The 25,562-nt window shown below is 43.3% G+C and overlaps 1 protein-coding gene across 9 annotated transcripts in view; it reads right to left on the bottom strand.

Annotated features, from left to right (window-relative positions):
• The window catches only part of LOC310745011 (cryptic protein-like), a 290,490-nt gene that overhangs the window by 7,351 nt on the left and 257,577 nt on the right, over positions 1 to 25,562 (bottom strand). Inside the window, exon 5 of one of the 9 annotated variants that reach the window (XR_014539826.1) lies at positions 24,623 to 25,511. The exons of the other annotated variants lie outside the window; for them this stretch is intronic. The gene's annotated coding sequence lies outside the window, so the exon portion shown is untranslated. Of the gene's footprint in view, positions 1 to 24,622; positions 25,512 to 25,562 lie in introns of those variants that run through there. 9 annotated transcript variants of the gene reach the window in all.

The following is a 25,562-nucleotide window of genomic DNA, read 5'->3' as shown; positions in this document are numbered from 1 at the left end:
GACAGGTCAAAAGGCTGGAATACAGTGACCGGACACAAAACTGGAAAGGGGAACTCCAAATCTTTAATAGTGGTATTGAAGGCAGGATTTTGGCAAGCTATAACTTGCCCCTCTTCTACACAAGTGCTAAAGGTACAGAGGTCATATTTTGTCCTTTGCATCTTACCAACATAGAGATGGAGAAAGATGGCCACATATAGGATAGCTTGGCAAGAGGACAGGTCGCTTGTAAGTTGTTACTTAAAGGTAAAGGGACCCCTGACCATTAGGTCCAGTCGTGGACGACTCTGAGGTTGCGGTGCTCATCTCGCTTTACTGGCCGAGGGAGCCGGCGTACATCTTCTGGGTCATGTGGCCAGCATGACTAAGCCACTTCTGGCAAACCAGAGCAGTGCACGGAAATGCTGTTTACCTTCCCACTGGAGCGGTACCTATTTATCTACTTGCACTTTGAGGTGCTTTTGAACTGCTAGGTGGGCAGGAGCAGGGACCGAGCAACGGGAGCTCACCCCGTCACGGGGATTCGAACCGCCGACCTTCTGATCAGCAAGTCCTAGGCTCTGTGGTTTAACCCACAGCGCCAACCGCATCCCAAGTTGTTACTTAGCTTTTCGCTTTTACCTGCATTTTAAAAATTGACTTATTTACTTCACTTTTCCTTTAGATTCTGCTTTTCCTCCCTTCCATTTCCCCCTCACAACAGCCACCTGACATGGTTAGGCTGAAAAACAAACAACTGGCTCAAAGTTCCTCAGGGAGCTTCATGGCTGAGTGGAGATTTGGGACTCCCACATCCCAGCCTGACATCCTAACCACTATACAGCACTGCCTGTCATAAAAAGGAGAGCGATTAAGAAGACTCTAGACAGGGAGCTGTTTCTGAAACCCACCCAGTCATGAATCAGCTTGTCAAGGAAACTCCACGAAATGAATGGAACCATTATGCAGGCATTGCTGGATTTATATATAAGCTAAACAAGCTATATCTCCCCAAAAAATTAAAGGAAAAAAACTGGATGCACATTTCCAAAATATAAGATAAAAAACAAACAAAACAAAACCTACCTAGAGCAACAGTGTTTTGTGTTGTGTAGGCTCCTATGATGTAAGTAATGGGCCCCGCCTGCTAGCCTGCTCCCTAAAATATCACTGGTTTGCTCATTTCGTTATACAGTCTTACTTCATGTTACGTTTGCTTTATGATATGTTTTTTCAGGTTGCGTCCCGTGGTGACCCGGAAGTACCGGAAAGGGTTACTTCCGGGTTTTGCCACTCACACATGCACAGATGCGCAAAATGACGTCACGGGCATGCGCAGAAGCGGCGAATCATGATCTATGTGTGCGCAGACACGGGTTGTGTTCCTTTCAGGTTGCGAATGGGGCTCCGGAATGGATCCATAAATTATCATATAGCATATAGGTAAAGGTAAAGGGACCCCTGACCATTAGGTCCAGTCGTGACCGACTCTGGGGTTGCGGCGCTCATCTCATTTTATTGGCTGAGGGAGCCGGCGTACAGTTTCCGGGTCATGTGGCCAGCAAGACTAAGCCACTTCTGGTGAACCAGAGCAGCGCATGGAAACGCCGTTTACCTTCCTGCTGGAGTGGTACCTATTTATCTACTTGCACTTTGACGTGCTTTCGAACTGCTAGGTTGGCAGGAGCTGGGACCGAGCAACGGGAGCGCACCCCGTCATGGGGATTCGAACCGCCGACCTTCTGATTGGCAAGTCCTAGGCTTTGTGGTTTAACCCACAGTGCCATATTCAACACAAAAAACAGTGACAATTTGTTGTTGACAAAGGACAGCTGGACATATAAAGGGCCCCATTACCTTCAGTAGCTTAGAGCCTCATCAAACCTAAATCTGGCCCTGGGGTGAGGCGCTGCCTGCTTGCCTTGATGTTGGCATGACGGCTGCTGTTGGCATGGCTCCAGTGTTGGAGAAATGGCATTCAAAGCCCGCCCCCCCACCATGTTGAAGTAATGTGGGTGGGTAGGATCCCTGCTTGATTCAGGAGATAAAATTAGTACAGAGTGCTGCAGTATAGTTTCTGACAGGATTAAGACCCTGTCAGCAAAATAGCACCTCTGCTCAAGAGATCTGCACTCCTTGCTGATTTGCTCCTGAGCCAAGTTCATGGTGTTAGGATTAGCAACAACTTGGGACCAGTTTAATTGTGTGATTGTCTTATTATGGGCACTTCGATCTGCAGAACTGTGACTGTTACAGGGATTACATTATACTCATTTCACGATTACTGGAAATGATAACTGTAAAACTCTCTGCCTATTGGCAATACTCTTTCCTGCTTAAAACATTGTTGAAACAATCCTATCCAGGCAAGCAGGATGCTGGCACGTGATTTAATATGTCAGGGACTCAGGAGCAGGAGCACAGGGGAGAGAGGAGATGGAGAGCGAAGGGGAAGAATCCGAGGGCAGCGTAGGGGAGTATGACAGTGGCCCGAGAGATTCCATGAGCTTCTCCAGCGAATCAGAAGATTCCCAGAAGGGGGCGCCGATGGTCAGGGCAAGGGGGGTCCCAGGGGGGACGCACCAGAAACAAGGAGACAGAGGGGAACCCCAAAGCAGCAGTGGGAGATCGGGACCAGTTTCCCCACCAGAGTGTAGTGGGGGGGAAGAGTCACATGTGTCAGGGCCAGCGTCTCCTCCAGCAGGGAGAGAGAGTGAGTCAGGGCTGACCACGCCTCCAACGGAGGGGAGGTCAGTTGCAGCTAGCCCCCCCAGAGGGGGAAGCAGTGACAGCAGCAGCAGTGAAACGGTCAGGAGAAAAGTTACCGGCTGGGCGCACGCGCCAAGTTCAAATGTACAGGCGCGGGGAACAGCAGGAGACCCGGATGGGGAACCAGCTCCTAAAGCCCGCCGGAGGGAGGGGGAAGGCTCAGGGGACTCAGCGTCAGAAGAGGCTAGAAAGGGCGAGATCCCAACGGCCAGGCGGAACCAGAGGCGGAAGGAACAGAGGAAGAGGTGGAGTAAGGCTAGAATCTTAAATTGGTGTCAGGGGGGAGGAGACTCAGACGGAGCATCAGCGGTCTAACAGTTGAGACGTAGAGCTGCGCGCTGCGGCTCTGGAAGTGAAACTGAACTTCAATAAAGACTTTGTACCTAACAACGAAGCAGCGTTGGTCCTTTGTGAGCTGGGACCTTGGGCAGCTCTGACATAATATTTTTGCTTCCTCTTGATAACCATTATTTTTTGAATGTTTTGAAACACCTGCTTTAAACTTACTTCTTGATAATTTTACTATTTTATTTTTTGGGTAAACCACTTTGAGGTGTTATTGCAATAAAGTGGCATATACATTTTGAGTTTTTGACACGTGACTAAACACAGTCATACCTCGGAAGTTGAACGCCTTGAGAGTCAAACGTTTGGCTCCCAAACGCCGCAAACCCAGAAGTGAGTGTTCCAGTTTGCGAATGTTCTTTGGAACCCAAACGTCCGATGCGGCTTCCACGGCTTCTGATTGGCTGCAGGAGCTTTCTGCGGCCGATCGGAAGCCACGCCTTGGTTTCCGAACATTTTGAAAGTTGAATGGACTTCCGGAACGGATTCTGTTTGACTTCTGAGGTATGACTGTAGTGGCAATGCTGCCTCTTGCCTCTGTGTGGCTTCCTCTAGTCCTGAGCCTGGTGATGGATTGGCGCTGGGCACTACACTGGGCACCTTCTCTCAGCCCCCAGGGCCTGGCTGGCCCAAGATAAATCATGACATGCTGCTGCCACTTCTGCTCTTCATTTGTTTAGATTCTTCAGTGGGCAAGGAAAATAAGTTTCATATATATACAGTATATATTTTGGGCTCCATGATCACTGCAGATGGTGACAGCAGTCACGAAATTAAAAGACGCCTGCTTCTTGGGAGAAAGGCGATGACAAACCTAGACAGCATCTTAAAAAGCAGAGACATTACCTTGCCGACAAAGGTCCGTATAGTTAAAGCTATGGTTTTCCCAGTAGTGATGTATGGAAGTGAGAGCTGGATCATAAAGAAGGCTGATCGCTGAAGAATTGATGCTTTTGAATTATGGTGCTGGAGGAGATTCTTGAGAGTCCCATGGACTGCAAGAAGATCAAACCTATCCATTCTGAAGGAAATCAGCCCTGAGTGCTCACTGGAAGGACAGATCCTGAAGCTGAGGCTCCAAGACTTTGGCCACCTCATGAGAAGAGAAGACTCCCTGGAAAAGACCCTGATGTTGGGAAAGATGGAGGGCACAAGGAGAAGGGGACGACAGAGGACGAGATGGTTGGACTGTGTTTTTGAAGCTACTAACATGAGTCTGACCAAACTGCGGGAGGCAGTGGAAGACAGGAGTGCCTGGGGTGCTCTGGTCCATGGGATCACAAAGAGTCGGACACAACTAAATGACTAAACATATATATAATCTCCAGACACAATTGTTGAGTCCTAGCTTTCTTATCTGAGGGACTCGGATGGCGCTGTGGGTTAAACCACAGAGCCTAGGACTTGCCAATCAGAAGGTCGGCGGTTCAAATCCCCGTGACGGGGTGAGCTCCCGTTGCTCAGTCCCTGCTCCTGCCAACCTAGCAGTTCGAAAGCAAGTCAAACTGCAAGTAGATAAATAGGTACTGCTCCAGCGGGAAGGTAAACGGCATTTCCGTGCGCTGCTCTGGTTCACCAGAAGCAGCTTAGTCATGCTGGCCACATGACCCAGAAGCTGTACGCCCGCTCCCTCGGCCAATAAAGCGAGATGAGCGCCACAACCCCAGAGTCGGTCACGACTGGACCTAATGGTCAGGGGTCCCTTTACCTTTACCTAGCTTTCTTATCTACATTTTTTGGGGGTATATACTACAGTATTACTGTACTAATGATGAATGCATTTATTCTCTCTCTCTCTCTCTCTCTTTAAAATAATTTTTATTAACTGGCCAATCACATCAAATTAAATCACATCACATAATTCCAAATTACAAAGCCAAATTTTTAAATTTTGTTGGGGGAACCCATACTTCAAGATCCAAAGGGGGATTCAAGTCATCTTCTTATTACTGCGTTAATGTCCAAATCAGTCCCATTCCACATCATATCTTGTTCATATAATTTCTATTTTTCCTTTACGGTCTCTTCTGTTAGTCTCCTTAAGCCGATAAGCAAAATAATAATCCTGTGTGGATTTCCCGTTCCTCCACTAAGTCCAGATGGTTTCCATATATCTCCTTCGTAGATAGCATCGCTCTTTCCATCATGAATTTGGCATTTGTCGCTCTTAAGTCCCACCGAGGAGTTGATCCACGATATGTAAACAACTCTATTTCTCTCTTTCTCCTCCCAGACCCAAGAGCTCCAACAATGCCTCCCAAAATGGCGACGGCATTTTTAACTGCGTCATTCCAAAACTCTTAGCTTTCCAGCTTCATCGAAAGTTTATCTCCACACAGCCTTAAATCCACAGCTTAAGTCCTTAGTTTCTGACTCATTAGGGGAGGGGATTCTTGTTAAATCACATAAGAAAAAGGAAGGCAGGTTTTTCCCCCTCCCCCCTCAGTCATTTGTCATACCGTATCTTGACGTATCTTCTCATATTTTATTCTTGTCTTGTTATCAGAGATCTCTTCTGTCAGCAGTCTTTACTATTCTCTTGCCTCCTCCACTCTTCCCTGTGTTTTCAAAGCACTGGCAACTCTCTAAGGACAAGCATTACAGACCTATTTGGTCTGGTAACTTTTGCTTTTGTACCCAGAGGACAGTTTGCCTATTCCTTCAAACACATCTTGGTCTTGTTTTTCAACAGATGTTTTGCCTGATTTTCTCGTAGCCCAGAAATGGTTATCGACTCAGCTTGCTTCTTCAGTTTCACTTCCAGCTCACGTTCACCTCCACTGGGAACTATATTTGTAGCGTTCCACATTTTAAAACCTCCAATACATTGTGCTTATCATTTCAGCCTGTTCAAGTAAGTGAACATGAGAAATAGCATTTACCCGTACTGCTATGCCCGTTTCATAACGGAGGGGCTCTGTCGATATTTATTTATTTATCATATTTTATGCTGGCATTTGATATACACTTTGAAAGTGTTGTACAATATAAAACTGCTAAAACCAATTGCCTTTTACTACGCAAGGGGGGAAATGCAGGTATGCAGATATTTTCCCTTGGTGGAACAAAAATCAGCCACTTTAGTATTTTACTCTACAGCAAGGATAGGGAACTTGTGGCTCTCCAGATGTTGATGAACATCATCCCAGAGAATTGGTCATATGAGCTGAAGAGTATGGCTGAAAGCCAAAATCATCTGGAAGCAGCCATCTACAGCTCTGTACAGCACTGTAAATTTTAAAAAAATATGTGACTGAAGACCAAAATATGCACCTTGCACTACAAGATGCCTCTGTAGCAGTTTTCTCCATTAGAATTATTTCCACCTAAATTTGATTTTTAAAAATAAAAATAAAAATGACTGGCTCTTCTTTTTCATTTTTGTCCAATGTATATCACACAGCTGTGTGTGACTGTCACATTTTCTGCCCTCCCTTCCCTTCAGGTGGGCGGGGTTTGTGGCACTGAGCGGGGACTTACCGGGACGGGTGCCTCCCACCTGCTTGGGTTGGCCTTTGACCAGCCCTCAGCCAGGGAGGACAATGGACGGCCGGCCAGGGGTGGGGCTAAGGCCAAAGAAAAGAGGCTGACCCCTTCAACCAAGCCTCACTTGGTTTTCTTCCCTCCAGAATCACCCACCCAACCCTCCCTCAAAAATTAATAATTCTTGCTTCCAAATACAGTGGTACCTCAGGTTAAGTATTTAATTCGTTCCGGAGGTCCGTACTTAACCTGAAACTGTTCTTAACCTGAAGCACCACTTTAGCTAATGGGGCCTCCTGCTGCCGCTGCGCCACCGCTGCACAATTTCTGTTCTCATCCTGAAGCAAAGTTCTTAACCTGAAGCACTATTTCTGAGTTAGCGGAGTCTGTAACCTGAAGCGTATGTAACCTGAAGTGTATGTAACCCGAGGTACCACTGTAATTTCATCCTAGGTCAGCGGCCATCAAGTTAACAATTATTTTTTTTAACAGACTAATATTTTGCGTTCCAGGTCAGCGGACGCTGCTGCAGTCATAAATGGTTGCTGTATTCAGAACTAGGAAAGAAATTCTCAGTCAGTATCTTCACTTATATAAATACAAAGCTGCTAATTATAACTAAGGGGTCTAGGTAACATTGCTTCAGATGTTCTGCAAAAGCACTGCAGAACTGCTGCTTTTCAAAACTTGGTAACACTTTTTTTTTGAAATCCCAATTCAAGATGAATATCCACTTTCACTCACATTTTGCATTTGTATATGTAAACCTTCGACGTTCTTAGGTTTTGACTATCACTTATATATACCAGAGAAATTACTTTCTGTTGCCTGGATAAACTTAAGAAAGGATATGTTTAAGACTCATTTTAGTTCCTTTGTAAAATTTTAATAACACAATCAACCTTGTAAAGGAATTTGTGGATGGCATAGCTGTTTAGAAGTAAATCTTATTAGAATCAGGAGACATGCTTTGGAGCAAGCATGCTTGGGATTTTCCAGGCTTCATTATGCTTGTGTTCATATCAGAGTTTTCAAAAACCTAATTTTGTTTTGACGACCACCAGAAATCCTTTGGGACAGGTAGTTGGTTCCATAGTCAATATGGTTGTGTAATGTAAGATGACTGTGAACATTAAGACACTGTACTCCATACAATATTCAGATTAATTTCTAATTTTTACAAAACTTTCTGTGGTTGCTTACAGTTTTTTATAGAAAAATTGAGTTTGTTTCTCTAATATTGAACCAATAGAGTGCAATACTCTGTGGTTAGTATTCAGCTAAGCTTTACTCAAGAGTAAAACATGAACATGACTAAGTTAGGTTCATTAATTTCAACAGATCTACTCTAACTAAAACTTAGTTGAATACCACCCAATATATCCATCTATTTTGTTGGGGGAAGTGTAAGATCCAAGAGCACAGATGAAATAAATGAGTTAGGGAATGATTAATCTCAGGTTATTTTCCTCTCAGGACTGTAGTATTATTTAGCCCTAGTTAATGACTGATGATGTGATTATGTATTAGACATCAACATTGCACTTATAACTAATATATTTATAAGTTGTATTATATTGTATGAAATATGTTTATATTTCTATGTTACATTTGTGATGAACTTTCTTAAAAACACACTCTTTAATAAAGGAAGAAACCCTGAAGAAAAACATATAAAAGAACCAGAACTCTCTCTCAGCATCCAAGGCTTATATTTGCCCTGACAATACTGTAATGGAAGGCAGAACAAACAGGGAAACAGCACAGTTATTAGATTTCAGGAGAGATAATCTTTATTTAAATGCTATTTCTGACCTGGGTATATTCCTAATACAAAGACTCCTAGTCCTACAGGTATATTAAAAAATTTTTTTGTGTGTGTGTAATAGATGAAATTTCACACTTGATGCCATTTGCTAAGATCAGAAGGCTGACTTAACTGAAAGGCAACAGTAAAACAACTGGGAAATGTTTCTCACCATGTAGCCCCATTCTGTTCCTTTCTTTTCATGGCATGCACCCAAAAATGGTATAGGCATTAAACCAACAGATGTAGAATGCATTCCCTTGACTGGCCTGCAAAAAGTTTGGCACTAAGCTGCTGAATGGCTTCCAATATTTGGTGTCGAGAAAGTCCATTGGAAAGCGATTGCTCGGGCTCTCTCCTCCACCTTTATCAGAAGCAAGATAAGACTGGAGACATTAAGGAACTGGCCCTGGAAATTTCAATCAAGCTTTATTTACAGTGCTGCAAGATTAAACACTGCAAACTGGAAACGACCCTTCCTCTTTGTTTTTGCAGTGCTTTAGCATAATAGGATTGTCAGAGCAAATGGAGCAAAGCTGGACCTGGCATGCCTGGCCGATTAACCCCGGAACCCTCTGGTGTTGCAATGGTCAGCTTATCACAACTGCCTGCAGTTATTACTCAAATGAAACTTACGGTACCTTAAGGAATGGCATCCATCTCCCATGTGCCCTTTCTGTAATTGCCACCCTGGCAAGATGTGAAGCGGGTGGCAACAAGAAGAAGAGCCTTTGTGGGTGTGTTGCTCTGAATATGGACAGCCTATCCAAGGAGGCTTGCCTGACACCCACATCTTAGACACTAAGCAAAACCTGTATAGTTCAACCCAGATCTTTTTCTTAACTTGCTGGTCTGTCTTCCTTAGGGTAAAGGTAAAGGGACCCCTGACCATTAGGTCCAGTTGTGGCCAACTCTGGGTTTGCGGCGCTCATCTCGCTTTGCTGGCCGAGGGAGCCGGCGTACAGCTTCCAGGTCATGTGGCCAGCATGACTAAGCCGATTCTGGCAAACCAGAGCAGCACATGGAAACGCCGTTTACCTTCCCACCGGAGCAGTACCTATTTATCTACTTGCACTTTGATGTGCTTTCGCACTGCTAGGTTGGCAGGAGCAGGGACCGAGCAACGGAAGCTCACCCCGTCACGGGGATTCGAGCCACCGACCTTCTGATCAGCAAGTCCTAGACCCGTTGTCTTCTTTGCCAGTATTTAAATGTGAGATCTCTCTTTTTGGATGGAGGGTGGTACAAACTTGTTTTAAAAACACAAAAAGGAAGGAAGGAATCATTATTCACAACTATGAGAACTGTTCAGACATTTCTGCTGCAGCTGCCCCTACCTCTATGTGAGTAGACAGCCAGTGCAGTATAGTGGTTAGAGCAGGGGTCGGCAAAGTGCGGCCCATGGGCTGGATGCGGCCCACGAAGACCATTTTACCAGCCCACGAACCGCCCCCCAACCGAGCCACATGCTCAGCAAGTCCCCCGTGCACTGTGCTAAACCAGTGCAGTGCAGGGACTCATGCGCAGATACCGGAAATTGCGTCTACGTATGTCCAGATGCCGAAAATCGCTTCTACGCAGGCGTGATTTTCAGCAACTGGACATGCACAGAAGCGATTTCCAGCGCCGCGGACATGTGCAGATGCGATTTCTGGCATCACGCTGTGCCAGTCTGGCCCACAGACAATTTCTGTGGGAGTGATCCAGCCGATGGCCGGTAAACCTTGCTGACCCCTGGGTTAGAGTGTTGGACTAGGACCTGGGACGTGAGGGTTCACTTGGCCGTGCAGCTCACTGTGTGACCTTGGGCCTGTCACTTCCTCTCAGCCAAACCTACCTCACGAGGTTGTGGTGGGGATTAAAGGAGGAGGGGAACAGCCATGTATGTCACCCTGAACTCCTTGGAGAGAAAAATGCAAACAGCAAATAAAGAAATCAAAGTCTGAAAGCCCTCCTCCTCCTCCTCCTCCTCCTCCTTCTTCTTCTTCTTCTTTTATTATTAAATGTATATACCACCCTATGCCCAGAGGTCTCAGGGCGGTTCACAGAATAAAATCAAAAGATAAAGCCCCAAAATACATAATCAAAATAAAAACGACCCAATACCCCACCCCCAAACCCCACATTTTAAAAGGGCAGAGGATGTAAATCAGATCAACCAAAGGCCTGGTTAAAAAGGAACATTTTTGCCTGGAGCCTAAAGGCGCATAATGAAGGGTCCAGGCGAACTTCCCACAGATGGGGAGCCACTGCAGAGAAGGCCCTGTTCTCTTGTTGCCGCCCTCTGGATCTCTTGATGAGGAGGCACACAAAGGAAGGCCTCAGAAGATGATCTCAGGGTCCAGGTAGGTTCATAAAAAAGAGGCGGTCCTTGAAGTATCGTGGTCCAGAGCCATTTAAGGCTTCATAGGTCAAAACCAGCACAGCTGTATGCATGTAGGGACTCTCAGTTAGGAAGAGTTTCTACTGCTGTCACCGCCACTACTGCTGCTACTCTGTCATCATCGATTATGCCCTACTTTTCTACAAAAGTACAGAGAATGGCCTTATGTGTGCTACTTTACAGAGGACAGTCCTCCACTTGAAGGGCCCTCTGAAAAGTTGAAGGGCTATCTGGTTCAACAGCTGATATACAGGTGAAACTCGGAAAATTAGAATATTGTGGAAAAGTTCATTTATTTCAGTAATTCAACTTAAAAGGTGAAACTAATATATGAGATAGATTCATGACATGCAAAGCGAGATATGTCAAGCCTTTATTTGTTATAATTGTGATGTTTATGGCGTACAGCGTTGACTTTGGACTCAATGAAGCACAGTGGACCAACACCAGCTGATGACATGGCTCCCCAAATCAACACAGACTGTGGAAACTTCACACTGGACTTCAAGCATCTGGCATTGTGTCCCTCCCCATTCTTCCTCCAGACTCTGGGTCCTTGGTTTCCAAATGAGATGCAAAAGCTGCTCTCATCAGAAAAGAGATTTGAGGAGGCATGTCATCAGCTGGTGTTGGTCCACTGTGCTTCATTAAGTCCAGGGTCAACCCAGCCATCTACCAGGAGATTTTGGAGCACTTCATGCTTCCTTCCGCAGACGAGCTTTATGGGGATGCTGATTTCATTTTCCAGCAGGACTTTGTCACCTGCCCACACTGCCAAAAGTACCAAAACCTGGTTCAATGCCCATAGGAGTACTGTGCTTGATTGGCCAGCAAACTCGCCTGACCTGAACCCCATAGAAAATCTATGGGGCATTGCCAAGAGAAAGATGAGAGACATGAGACCGAGCAATGCAGAAGAGCTGAAGGCTGCTATTGAAGCATCCTGGTCTTCCATAAGACCTCAGCAGTGCCACAGGCTGATAGCATACATGCCACGCCGCATTGAGGCAGTAAATGATGCAAAAGGGGCCCAAACCAAGTACTGAGTACATGCGCATGCTTCTACTTCTCAGAGGTCCAATACTGATCTATTTGCAGTCCTTGTTTTGCTGGTTTCATTTAATATTCTAATTTTCTGAGATTGTTAATTTGGGGTTTTCATCAGTTGTATGCCATAAAAATCACAATTATAACAAATAAAGGCTTGACATATCTCGCTTTGCATGTCATGAATCTATCTCATATATTAATTTCACCTTTTAAGTTGAATTACTGAAATAAATGAACTTTCCCACAATATTCTTATTTTCCGAGTTTCACCTGTATAAAAAGCCATGAGAAGGAAAAGGAGGAGCACTGAAGTTGCCCAAGAACAACTCCATAGCAGATAGCAGATTGATCAGGTAAACAGGTCACCTGATCACGGGCTTCCCCCCTACAGTAAAATGTTTTTGATGTCTATTTACATTATAGCCATTCTTTCTAAATTTGCATCTAACAGGATGTGCAGATTTTCATGCGAAGTTGTGTCAGCTTTTGTCCTCTTTTGTGGTGAGGTATTTGCTGAAGAATTTCCTGTCTCCCTTGTTGAAGGCATCAGATCCAAGTGAAGGAAAAAAACAAACCTTAAGTCCTTAAGTGAGATTTCTAGTTAATTTGGTGCCAAAATATTTGTGATTATGCTGGCTGCTTTTGTTCGCCCACAGGAATTTATTTATTGTAATATCAGAATGAGGCAATATTCCTGGAAGCATTTTGTTTCCATAGCTTTGGCTTGCATACTCGAAAGGTGTGAAACACTGAGGTAAACTTGCTCCACTTCAGCTATTGTCACCAATTTTATTTTATTTTAGGACAAGTGTCCTCGTTCTTCTAACTCCTTAAATTTTATGCTTTCTGAATAGCTTCGTGCTGCTTTTCTTCCCTCGTATTTAACTGAAAAATAAAAGTATTGATAAAAACAGTTAAATAGGTCAATTTAAAATATTTAAAAAATAGACATGTTGATTACAACACATGCCAACTTTCTGCATAACTGGGTAGGCTTGTCTAAACCAAAATGTTTTGTGGTGTGAAGGACATTCTGCTATAACTGTGTTGACTTTGTGTAGACAATTTTTGAATGCCTTTTCCTTGCAACATTCATCATCAGAACCACACAAATACCTTGTCTTCTTCTTCCCACCCCGCTGTGTCACTGTAATGTCCTTCAGCACCATGATCACTTATTTTGTTTAAAGAAGGTGTCTCTGAATGAATGCCCAGCAATTTATCTCCGTTTCCATACTCTCCCACATTTCTCTGATGCAAATAGGGATGTCCCATTCCATAATAATAATTTTATTATTTATACCCCACCCATCTGACTGGGTTGCCCCAGCCACTCTGGGAGGCTTCCGACTATATAAAAATGTAACAAAACATTAAAAAAGGACTTCAGATGGCTCAGGGGTTGGACAACTCCATATCCTCCAACATTTCTCCAGTGAAAATAGGGACGTCCTAAGGAAAAGTGGGATATTCTGGTATCAAATCAGAAACTGGGACAACTTCTTAAGGGGTGATATGATAGCCATGTTCAAATATATAAAAGGATGTCACATAGAGGAGGGAGAAAGGTTGTTTTCTGCTGCTCCAGAGAAGCGGACACGGAGCAATGCATCCAAACTACAAGAAAGAAGATTCCACCTAAACATTAGGAAGAACTTCCTGACAGTAAGAGCTGTTCGACAGTGGAATTTGCTGCCAAGGAGTGTGGTGGAGTCTCCTTCTTTGGAGGTCTTTAAGCAGAGGCTTGACAACCATATGTCAGGAGTGCTCTGATGGTGTTTCCTGCTTGGCAGGGGGTTGGACTCGATGGCCCTTGTGGTCTCTTCCAACTCTATGATTCTATGATTCTATGATTCTCTAAAACAGGGACTGTCCTTGGAAAATAGGGACATTTGGAGGGTCTGTGTTCTTCCCTGAACAATCTCAGCATCTCTTCTAACTCCTTTTTGCAGCATTTACCCTGGACTGGTTTCCATGGTTCCCCACTGCCTTTACTGACTAAGCCCCCGCCTTGTATCTCCTGCACCTTCCTATTCAGGCTTGATTTTGGAACATCAGCTGCTTTTTGTGGTGTGCTTCTCCAGGCCACAGTCCGGTCCCGGGTGCGGGTGGTGCTGTGGTCTAAACCACTGAGCCTCTTGGGCTTGCCGATCAGAAGCTGGCGGTTTGAATCCGCTTGACAGAGTGAGCTCCCGTTGCTCTGTCTCAGCTCCTGTCAACCTAGCAGTTTGAAAGCACACCAGCACAAGTAGATAAATAGGTACCGCTGCGGTGGGAAGGTAAATGGTGTTTCTGTGCGCTCTGGTTTCCATCATGGTGTTCCGTTGCACCAGAAGCGGTTTAGTCCTGCTGGCCACATGACCCGGAAAGCTGTCTGTGGACAAACGCTGGCTTCCTCGGCCTGAAAGCGAGATGAGCTCCGCAACCCTGTAGTTGCCTTTGACTGGACTTAACCGTCCAGGGGTCCTTAACCTTTTTATACCTTTACCATAGCTACTGTTTTTAGAAGACCACAAAGGGTTCATGCTTTGGTCTCATTTGAGGCATTTTCCTAAAATGTTTCAAGTTGAGATCTTCAAAATCTGCTTCCTTAGTGTTTCGGATTTGATCTTGTGCAAATGAAAGCAGCCAACTTTGTATATCAATTGAATGAAGGGTTTCACAAGTGTTTCAGTTGCTGAAATTGAGCCAGAGAATGCCAAGTTTCCCTAGTTGTGTCTTGGGGGCAAGCAAGGTAACACAAAGCCAGGATGGCAGAATTTAGCTCTTGTTTATATAGCACTGCAGTTAAATCAGGCCCAAGGCTGCAGAGGAAGAGAGTTGTCTCTCTGTCAGCTATAAGTCTCTTCAGTATGGCTGAATGTTGTAAACTTGAAAACAAGATTAGCACTGATGTACACAAGAGCAACAAAAGGACTTTACAAGGATCTATACAGATAGAATCAAGTTCTTAGGGAAAGCTGTTGAATAACATGTTAAGCTTAACTTGGGAATTATCTCTTGAAATTGCTTTTCCTTTTTCAGGTTGTAGGCGCTGGGAGAAGCTAACACACATTTAAGAGAAAGTGATCAGTATTGTCTTAGGTATTTGTTTGGGGGTATTTGGCTAAAGTAGCAAGCTTTTAATTGTGTTTACACTTAAATGATGGCAGGGAATGTTTCAAACCCATCAGAGTTAAGATGATATCCCATCAAGCTTTGAAGAATTTAGCGTGCTGGAACACAAAGGGCTTTTGTAGCTCGCAAATTAAGAAACACGTTTTCAAACATTTGATTAAGCATCCAGGTTTGCATTTTCAATTTCATGGAAATATATCGTCTTTTCTAAAATGATACCAGCACCACTACCATCAATGAGTTATTACGCCTCAAGTCCATAATAGCAAAGCTAGCCTAAACAGACAGGTTTTGTTTAATTCCTTGGTAGGTTCTTATATATTTTAACAGAACATATGTGTGTTATTCTGTGTGTTATTCTAAAACCCAAAAACTAGGTGTTAAAGAGTCCCAGAGTTTGACTTAGTGCTGCACGCACCGTTCAGGATTTGTCCTTCATACTCAGCCCCTGAGCTGATTTGTTGCTATATTTACATCCCATTCTTTCTCAGAGTTTTAAGCCTAACAACAAAGCTTTGAGGTAGTGTTGGTCCCTGTAAGATCATTTAGAACATCTAGGGAAATTCTCTTCCAAGGTCTGTACCCTACAGAATGTCCGATGGCAGTGCTCCCAAAAGGGGTATATTCTGCTGTTGCTTTTGTGCAACATTTGCCATACATTTGCTTCAGGTGTCTTTTAAATAAATCTCTGTTTGCCCAGTCTTTTCTTGACCAATAAGATCAGGCCCTGTCTTTATCTGTATTAATTCCCTTAAAAAATTCCTTTTAAAATGCTTTTATATTTCTGTTTTGGTGGCTTTATGTTATATTTTTGTTTTAAGGATGTTGTTTGCTGTTTTATGTTGTCTACTGCCTAGAGTTTTGTTTTTATTTTTTTAAAAAATAAGATGTATTATTCTTATTCTTATTTTTTCTTTCATAAAATCACACACAGACTTTCCTAAAAGAAAACTCTACAAGAGAGAAAAACTCCAATACTTACACAGATTAAAATGGCTCAGAAGGTAAGAAAACACTCACCTTTCCCCCCTCCACCTCTTTCCCCCCTTTTCTTCCCAATGTCTCAACAAATGAAACAGATTTGTAAAAAATGTAACTTGAAGAAAAGAGAGAGAGACATTGCACATACATTTGTAAACCAAGAAAATCTTTAATAATACATTTTTTTAAAAAAAGAAGGTAAGAAAACAACAAACACAAACTTATCCAGCTAATTAACATAAACACTTACACTTAAATCTCAGTAGGCTGAGTAACGAAACAAAATGCTGTCAAAAGCCCAAATAGACGCTGACCTCTTATTCTTATTAATTAATTAAATTTATATACCACCCTTCATCAAAAGAGCACAAGGCCGTTCACAGAATAAAATACAAAATAAAACACAAGTAAATAATTAAACCAGAACAACAAAACAATAACCCCCCCCCCTCCCCACATACACATTTAAAAGGCTGTAATCAGCCAAAGGCCTGGTTGGAGAGGAATGTTTTTGCCTGGTGCCTAAAAATATAAAATGGGGGAGAATGCTTGTGAGATGCAGCCAAGGGTAACTGTTGGTTTCTTGGTCCTCACCGCTAGGATCAGATCAAATCAATGTGTTCTACATGTACACGTCGGCTCTTTCAGCATGTACCGGTACATATGTGCTCTGAACTGAGACCACATAAGTTTGATCAGTCCTTTTTTCCTTAAAAAATGTTTAGGGGTACAGTGGTACCTCGGGTTAAGTACTTAATTCGGTCTGGAGGTCCGTTCTTAACCTGAAACTGTTCTTAACCTGAAGCACCACTTTAGCTAATGGGGCCTCCTGCTGCCGCCGCGCGATTTCTGTTCTCATCCTGAAGCAAAGTTCTTAACCCGAGGTACTATTTCTGGGTTAGCGGAGTCTGTAACCTGAAGCGTCTGTAACCCGAGGTTACAGACCAATGAGGCCAAACTTAGATTCACAAAATGTTTAGGGGTATGCGTACCCCTGCACCGTCCCCCCCAAACCCCCACTGTATTTGATCTGCCATCAGGTTGTCGATGTAGCTGTTCCAGCCGCTCGTGGCTGTGGAGGGCGATGTGGGGGATGCAGGCGCACGGATGATGATGAGGAGGAGGCGAGGCCGCTCGCTCGCTGCTGCTGCTGCTGCTGGGCCCGGATGCAAAAGCCTGGCGGGGGCAGGCAGCAGCTGCTTCTGTTTGCAGGGGACCCCAGGGGAGAAGGGATGCGCGATCCAGATGTGGTGCGGGTGGCGGCGCAGCTGGATCTCGCCAGACTATATTTTGAACGAATTCCTATGCCCTACAAATAACCCAGAGATGCATTTTAAATAAAAGCACACATTCTACTCATGTAATACATAGCTGTCAACTTTCAGATTTGAAAATAAGGGATCAGCAGCCTCAAAAATAAGGGATCAGCAGCCTCACCTGTCTACGGGATATCTAACAGCGGGAAGCAGCACTGGAATAAGGGAATTTCCCGCAAAAAAAGGGAAGGTTGACAGCTATGATGTAAAAACACCAGGCAGGCCCCACAAATAACCCAGAGATGCATTTTAAATAAAAGGACACATTCTACTCATGTAAAAACACACTGATTCCCGGACTGTCCGCGGGCCGGATTTAGAAGGTGATGGGGCCGTATCCAGCCCACGGGGCTTAGTTTGCCTACCCATGAACTCGAACATTAAACTCTACATCTGTTAAACTTAGTCTGTGTATAGATTCTTATTCTTAATGGCCCAGGTTCCTCTGAGCTACTAATCCAGATTATATTTCTATATATTTACAGACCACTTAATGCCAAAATAGATGTTGGCAGTGGTGCCAAAACAAAAAGGGATTTGTGAGCTTTATCAAATGCTTGTCTTAATCAAAGTAGACCCATTGAAATTAATGGACATGAGTAACTTAGGTTCATTAATTCCAACAGGTCTACTTTAGGTAGGACTAGCCCAGGATACAACCCAAAATTTCAAACCTGTGGAGAGGATTCTCTTTCTCCCTTCCTTTCACAAGTCCATATGTATATATGTCCAATAAATATACTGAACGTAGGAAATTGCTTTCACCAAGAAGGTGCAACTGTTTAAATTTGGTGTCCGTAATAATTTTGCCCATGCTCTGCTGAGAAAATGATGTTGCACTAAAAAGCGTTTGGGATCTTGCACCTGTCTGCTTCTCCTGCCGAGGTCATAACACACATGTCTTTTCCTCTTTCTCTCAGTTTTTATAAATGCTATTAACTTTTAACAAGCCCAATACTCTACTGGTGCATATAGAGAGACTACTTAACCCTATATAGCTGTGTGTAAACCTTTTCCCTCTCCCCCTCCACGATACCAGCTTGAAGCACCTGATGATGACCCATAAGCTTTTAGAACAAGGCCACATTTCTCCACACCGTCCAATTACCTCCATAAAGTGAGGAGTTATGTTTCCAGTGTAAATGCTGCGATGGAAGAGGAGCAGAAACAGAAAACAAATAATGCGACTTGGTGAACTGTTTGGGTTCCTTGGGATCTCTTGGCTGAAATGCCATTCTGAAAAATAAAACTGCTTTGAACATGCTTCTGAAGTTAAAAGAAAGACGTGGAAAGTTGTCATGGGAGACAAGGAAGGGGACGATAATTTTTTTGGACCTTAAGCTATGAAATAGGAATCTAATCTGTTTCTCAGCAGGCTTCTGGGTCTGAAATGTAATTTCTGTTGTTACAGTAAAATTGCTTTTCTTATATGGTTGGTTTTTTTTAAAAAAAACCTTCATTACCTATAATTAATTTTTCCAGTCACTTTTCCCCCCCTCACATAAAAATTAAAATGCCCTTCTTTTTTTCTGTGCAGGGTAGGAGACAGAGCGACCAATATAAGAGAATCCAGTATGAGTGGTTTCTATGAATTTATGACCGTTGCTATGAACTTACGACACCCTACTCTACAAAATCCCTCTCGATTTCTATTCTCACAGGCCACTTCACAATAAATTGCCTTCCCTGGAGCTCAAGACCACCCCTCCATCCATCATACATACATCACAGAAAAGGCGGTCTACAACAGAAATCTGACTGTGTTGTTTATCTCCTGTCTGGCAGGTTACCTGTTAATGATCACTTGGATACCCTGGGGAGCCTGGCCAGTCTTTTGTAATGACAAATACTTAGTTCCTGAGCCAGCTCACAGGCTCACCCTATTCATATACAGACATACCCTTAAGACTGGATTTGTGAACGAAGAAACAACGGGGAGGCTTTTCCATTTTTCTTCGACCTTGCAGAGAAATATTTGAGGTCAATTTGGGAGGGACAAAATGGTATCAGGACTTTTTCTGTGGGGTTTCAGACATGTGGTTTATATATGCAGTTATGAACATTATATATATATATAATAAATAAAAACCTTAATTTTTTTTATTTCACTTGCTTTGGAGACTGCTAATGGGCCACATGATAGGCAAAGTAAGACCTCTTCCATTCCTCTTCTCTACAGCAGTGTGAAGAAGAAGAAGAAGAGTTTGGATTTGATATCCCGCCTTTCACTCCCTTTAAGGAGTCTCTCTTTTTTTAAAAAAAAAGATATTTATTGGAGTTTTACAAAGACATGAATTTAAAAGATCATATAAAAAGAGAGAAATACAATAAAAGAAACATAGAAAAATACATAAAATAAGAAAAGGAAAATAAAAACAAATCCATTTTTGTAACCCTGACTCGTTATCTTATTTCCTTGGCCTCCTCACACCTCCCCTTTTTGTATTCCCATTTAAATAATCAAGTCAGCAAATCCTTACCCTCTTTCATTTATCTTAACTCTATATCTTAACATGTTGTAACTCTATATTTTCATCCATTTATCAATTCATTTTTGCATTTTCTTATTAACTTTGTTGCTAATGCCACTTATTTTCAGTCCAACATCATTTTAAGATTCATTAATTTTACAGTGTTTCTGACCCTTTAAGGAGTCTCAAAGCAGCTAAGATTCTCCTTTTCCCTTCTTCCCCCACAACAAACACTGTGAGGTGAGTGAGGCGGAGAGACTTCAGAGAAGTGTGACTAGCCCAGGGTCACCAAGCAGTTGCATGTGGAGGAGCGGGGAATTGAACCCGGTTCACCAGATTACGAGTCCACTGCTCTTAACCACTACACCACACTGGCTCTCAGTGTGTAGAACCATTTCATTTTCCTGGCTGTTCCATCACTGACCTTAAACCAGGGACGGGGAACTGTGGCCCTCCAGATGGTGTTGGACTACATCTCTCTTTGTCCCTGAACCATTGACAATGCTGGCTGGAACTGATGGGAGTTTATTTTATTTATTTATTGAATTTATATACCGCCTTATACCCGGAGGTCTCAGGGCGGTTCACAGAAAAGATCACAATATAGAAAATCAAAATAAGAACAATAACCCAGTAACATGCCCCCCCCAAAAAAAGAGCGTCACATTTTTAAAAGGGTAAAGGATGTCAATCAGGTCAACCAAAGGCCTGGTTGAAAAGGAACATTTCTGCCTGGCGCCTAAAGGTATATAATGAAGATGCCAGGTGAACTTCCTTGGGGAGAGCATTTCACAAATGGGGAGCCACTGCAGAGAAGGCCCCGTACTCGTGTTGCCACCCTCCGGACCTCTCAAGGGGGAGGCACACAAAGGAGAGCCTCAGAAGATGATCTCAGGGTCTGGGTAGGTTCGAGTTGAGTCTAATAACATCTGGATGTCCACAGGTTCCACATCACGGCAAGAGGACCTGATGGTAACACCTCTCTGCCCACCTGGGATTCCCAGCAACTGACATTCAGAGACATTTTGCCTCTGAAAGTAACAACATAGCCATAATGACTAATAGCTATTGACAGGCTTATGCCCCATGAATTTGCCTAATCCTTTTGTAGTCTCCTCCAAGTTGGTGGTCATTGCTACTGAACTCTCTGAAGTACAGCAGTACCTCGGTTTGTGTGTTCAGACCCAGAAACCTCCCCCCTAAATAAATTCACACTTAAGGCTGTGTGGAGATAAACTTTCGAACCAAAGCAATGTTTCAAGATGAAGCTGGAAAGCTAAGAGTTTTGGAATGACGCAGTTAAAAATGCCGTCGCCATTTTGGGAGGCATTGTTGGAGCTCTTGGGTCTGGGAGGAGAAAGAGAGAAATAGAGTTGTTTACATATCGTGGATCAACTTCTTGGTGGGACTTAAGAGCGACAAATGCCAAATTTATGATGGAAAGAGCGATGTTATCTACGAAGGAGATATATGGAAACCATCTGACTTAGTGGAGGAACGGGAAATCCACACAGGATTATTATTTTTTGCCTTAAGCTTATCGGCTTAAGGAGACTAACAGAAGAGATCGTAAAGGAAAAATAGAAATTATATGAACAAGATATGATGTGGAAACACCAAGATAAGACTGGATAGAATTATGACCTTTGTCTGGACTGATTGGGACTGATTTGGACATTAACGCAATAATAAGAAGATGATCTGAATCCCCCTTTGGATCTTGAAGTATGGGTTCCCCCAACAAAATTTAAAAATTTGGCTTTGTAATTTGGAATTTATGTGATGTGATTTAATTTGAGGTGATTGGCCAGTTAATAAAAATTATTTAAATAAATAAATAAATAAATAAATTCACACTTGACTCAAATTTTGATTTTGGTTTTTGGCAGAATGTAGGCCATTTAGGGTTCCAGCATAGGTCAGCCAAGGGTAAACACCTGGATAGCGGAAAGCCGGGAACAAGCTATCTCCACCACCCAAATGTCCCCCTGGACTCAGGCATGGGCACAACCCCCTCTCAGGGGTTGACCAAACCGTCAAGACCCTGGATTCCTTTAACAGAAGACCCTTCACATAGGGATGGCGAGAGCGTTCTCCCATCCCTATCACCTGAATCAGAGCCTATCCGCAACCTTACAAGTTGTGACGATTTGCTATGCAGCAGGCAAAACCCAAATGGCAACAGCCAATCAGCCAAGTGGGGAAAATTCCTGCCCTGCCCGTCCCAATGACAGGCGGCACGATGGCATAGCAAGGTCAAGCGCAAAGCCCTAAAAGTAGGGAGAGGTGGGCGGGTGTTCCAAATGCACGTGCCAAAAGAGGAAGCTCTGGGTCACGTGCATGGGCATAAATAGGTCCCTCAAACTGTTTGGACTGCGTCCCATTGTCCAGATTGCACCCAGCTTCAAGGGACCTGCCAATTGGGTATTGTGGTTGACCAATTGTACCCACCCACAATATAGGGTGTCGGTTTTCCAGGTCTCACCACAATATGTGCCCTCTTTAAGGGAGGACCCAATTTTTGAATGTCTCCGTTGACGAACTCCGCCATAAACCCAGTAGTAAATGATTTGGTTTTCGAACAAGCCTTGGAAGTCGAACATGCCATGTGGCTTCTGCTGAGTGCAGGATCCTGAAGCCCAGCTGTCGGCTATTGAGTTTTCGGTTTTCAAACGTTTCAGAACTCAAACAGTGTTCCGGAACGGATTACGTTCAAAAACCGAGGTACCACTGTACTTTATTTTGCCCTGAATCTTCCAACATTCAGTTTCCTTGGATTTCCATGAGTTCCAGCATTATAAAAGGGAGAAAAGCCCAGTGCATAATTTTATACAACTCTGTCACGTCCCCTCTTATTCACCTTTTCTCTAATTTAAGAAGCCCCAAATGTCTTTTTGTTGTTGTTGTGGCTTCTTAACAAAAAGAGAATGGTTGGGGAAATTTTGCGAGTACCTGGAATTAGCAAAATTGACGGATATAATAAGGAGGAAATCCAAAACTATGGTTATGAAGCAATGGGAGTTTTTACATGATTATTTACAAAACCAGGGCTTGGCTACAAAAATCTGGTTGTGTTTAGAATAATCTTGTGCGTAATATAAAAAATACAAAGTGAGACATTAAGGAAATCCAAAGGGAAAATATGAAGAACAGAGGTTCTGACAAACAGATTATTAAAAACGTGTGAGGTAAACGGTGGAAGTCTTTCCCCCCGCAAAACCCCCAATTTATTTAAGGTAGATAAGGACAAGATGAAATTATACAATTGAATATAAATATAGATGGGAAACGGCTATGTACTGTGAGTACTTAACTACTTTTAAAAATTTTCACATATGATCTTTTTCTTTTACTTCTTTATTCTTTCTTTGTTCTTTTCTTCTTTTTTCTGATATCTTATCTTTCATTTCACTGCTTTATTGTGAATAGCATTTTTTTTTTAAAAAAAGCAGCCCCAAATGTCACAACCTTTCCTCACGAGATTGCTGCCCCATCCCCTTGATCATTCTGCATGGGGTGCCCAGCAGTCCCCCTCCGCCTCAGAAACTTCATGATCTGATGTACGCGTCTTGAGTTTCAGACTTGTGATTTGCCCTCTATCTGGACGGAGCCACGAGCCCCACTCCCTGATGTTCCCAGTTAGTAATAGAAATGTTTCATGCAAAAGCTCCCGTTGAGAAGATCCTGGCCCTGACAGATAATCAATGGCTTCCAAGAGTAGGTCAAATCATTTCACGCCGGCACACAAAAGGCAGTTTAAGGCAGTGAGCGTGGGAGTTCTAAGGAGACAATTTTAACATGCTATTTTCTCAAGGCAGAGCAGGGTATAGAGACAGAGAGGATGATGAGGGGATGGATGTCTGCTCGGCAGTCGAATTCAAAGGATCACATGCAGCCATCTAGAAAAGAAATTCTCTCAGTTTGCAGGCTTTGACAGCTGTCTCCACCTACCCCAATATTGGCACTTTGTCTGTTTAGCACGATGGACTATGTGCTGGACTAGGTGCCCAGGGTTCAAATCAGCCACAAAACTCACTTGGGTGACCTTGGGCCAGTTGCAGCCTCTCAGCCTAACCTACCTCAAAGGGTTGTTGTCAGGATAAACTTGAGCTCCTTGGAGGAGATATACATGCAATAAAAACAATAAAAATAACTTAGAATTTTAGTTTTTCTCGCCGTTGGCTATACCAGCCTTCCAACACTGAACCGCTCTGAGATCTACAGGTGAATGGCAGTATATAAATTAAATCAAGCACAGGCAAACTTGGCCCTCCAGATGTTTTGGGACTACAACTCCCATCATTCCTGACCACTGGTCCTGTTAGCTAGGGATGATGGGAGATGTAGTCCCAAAACATCTGGAGGGCCGAGTTTGCCTATGCCTGAATTAAATAGATAAATAACTGGTTCTCTGTAGAAGTTTTGGACTATAACAACATCAATCCCACAAGCCAAATGCTGGCCCTCTGGGTCACTTGACACTTCTTCCAGGGCATGCCCCTGAGCAGCCTCCTTGGGTGTTTTTGCCTTGCTGGAATGTGTCACTGAACTGCGATAATGGTCCCATCTGCACAATAGATTTAAAACAGTCTCATACCACTTTAAACAGTCACAGTTTCTTCCTCAAAGAATGCTGGGAAATGTAGTTTGTTAAGGGTTCTCCTTATGCAGATCTGAAATCTATTTTTTACATCAGGCATAGGCAAACTTGGCCCTACAGATGTTTTGGGACTACAACTCCCATCATCCCTAGCTAACAGGACCAGTGGTCAAGGATGATGGGAATTGTAGTCCCAAAACATCTGGAGGGCCGAGTTTGCCTATGCCTGCTTTATATCTTCACACTGAGGGGGAAATACTCTTAAAAGAGGAGTGGGCTTCTTATATTACAGTGGATAAATCAGAGACGTCTCACAATAAATATCAATAAAAGGAAATTTTATTAGTAAAATGATATTGATTTTGAATTTGTTTTAAATTTGTTTTTAATGTATTTTAAGTTGTTGCAGCCTACCCTGGGACCTTAGGATGGAGGACCAGTAATATTGAGAGAGAAAAGTTGTTGTTAGGTATTTATCAATTAAAAATTGAGTTGCCAATTAAACCTTTGAGCCTATGGCTGAAGAAGATCTCCCCAGGATGTCATTCGCTTACAACAGAAACATGGCGTCCCCCAGGGCAAGGGATTTTGTAAAAAACACACACACACCACAAAGCCTAACTTAAACATAGGGAAGAAACTTCCGCAGCTTGTCCAACACACTTTTCTTCTTGTAGAGCCTGTAAGTTTGGCACCAGTTCCAGCTGTGCACAACAGGCTCTTCCACTTAGGACTATAGCTGAGGACACAAGAGGATCAGCCCATCTTCTGAGCCATCGAGGGAAAAGTTCAATGACTATTGGAGCAGCTTTGTCAGGAGGCTCTGCTATGATCCGAAAATCACAACATGGGATTTTAGAAATAATGAAACACAACCCCTTAGAATGGGAGCAAGTGTTTCACTTGGGGGGGGTTGACAATTTGCTGACTCACTAAGGAAACAGAAGGATGGAGAAGTAAGATTAGAGGAGTAATCTTCCAAAGCTCTGGGCCAATTGTATCTTTTCCTCCCTTTCAAAACCACACACTGTTCTTTTATTCCATTGGCTGCCTGTATTCCTCAACTGTGCATCATAGTTTAAGGGCTTAACAATCTTTGGGGCCTCCTGCTGCTGTCCCCGATCAGCCTGATGAGTGGTCCTCACTTTGATGAACCAAAGCGGATGATCTCTTCTTTTCGTTCTCTGTAACTGCTTTCCTTTTTTCCTGACTGCAATAAAAAAAAGTCACTGATGTATCTCCAACAACAGCCTGCCTCTGG

Source organism: Podarcis filfolensis (assembly GCF_964270895.1).
Source record: "Podarcis filfolensis genome assembly, chromosome: 11".
In the NCBI taxonomy this organism is placed as follows: domain Eukaryota; kingdom Metazoa; phylum Chordata; class Lepidosauria; order Squamata; family Lacertidae; genus Podarcis; species Podarcis filfolensis.
This window is presented reverse-complemented; position numbering and strand designations above follow the sequence as displayed.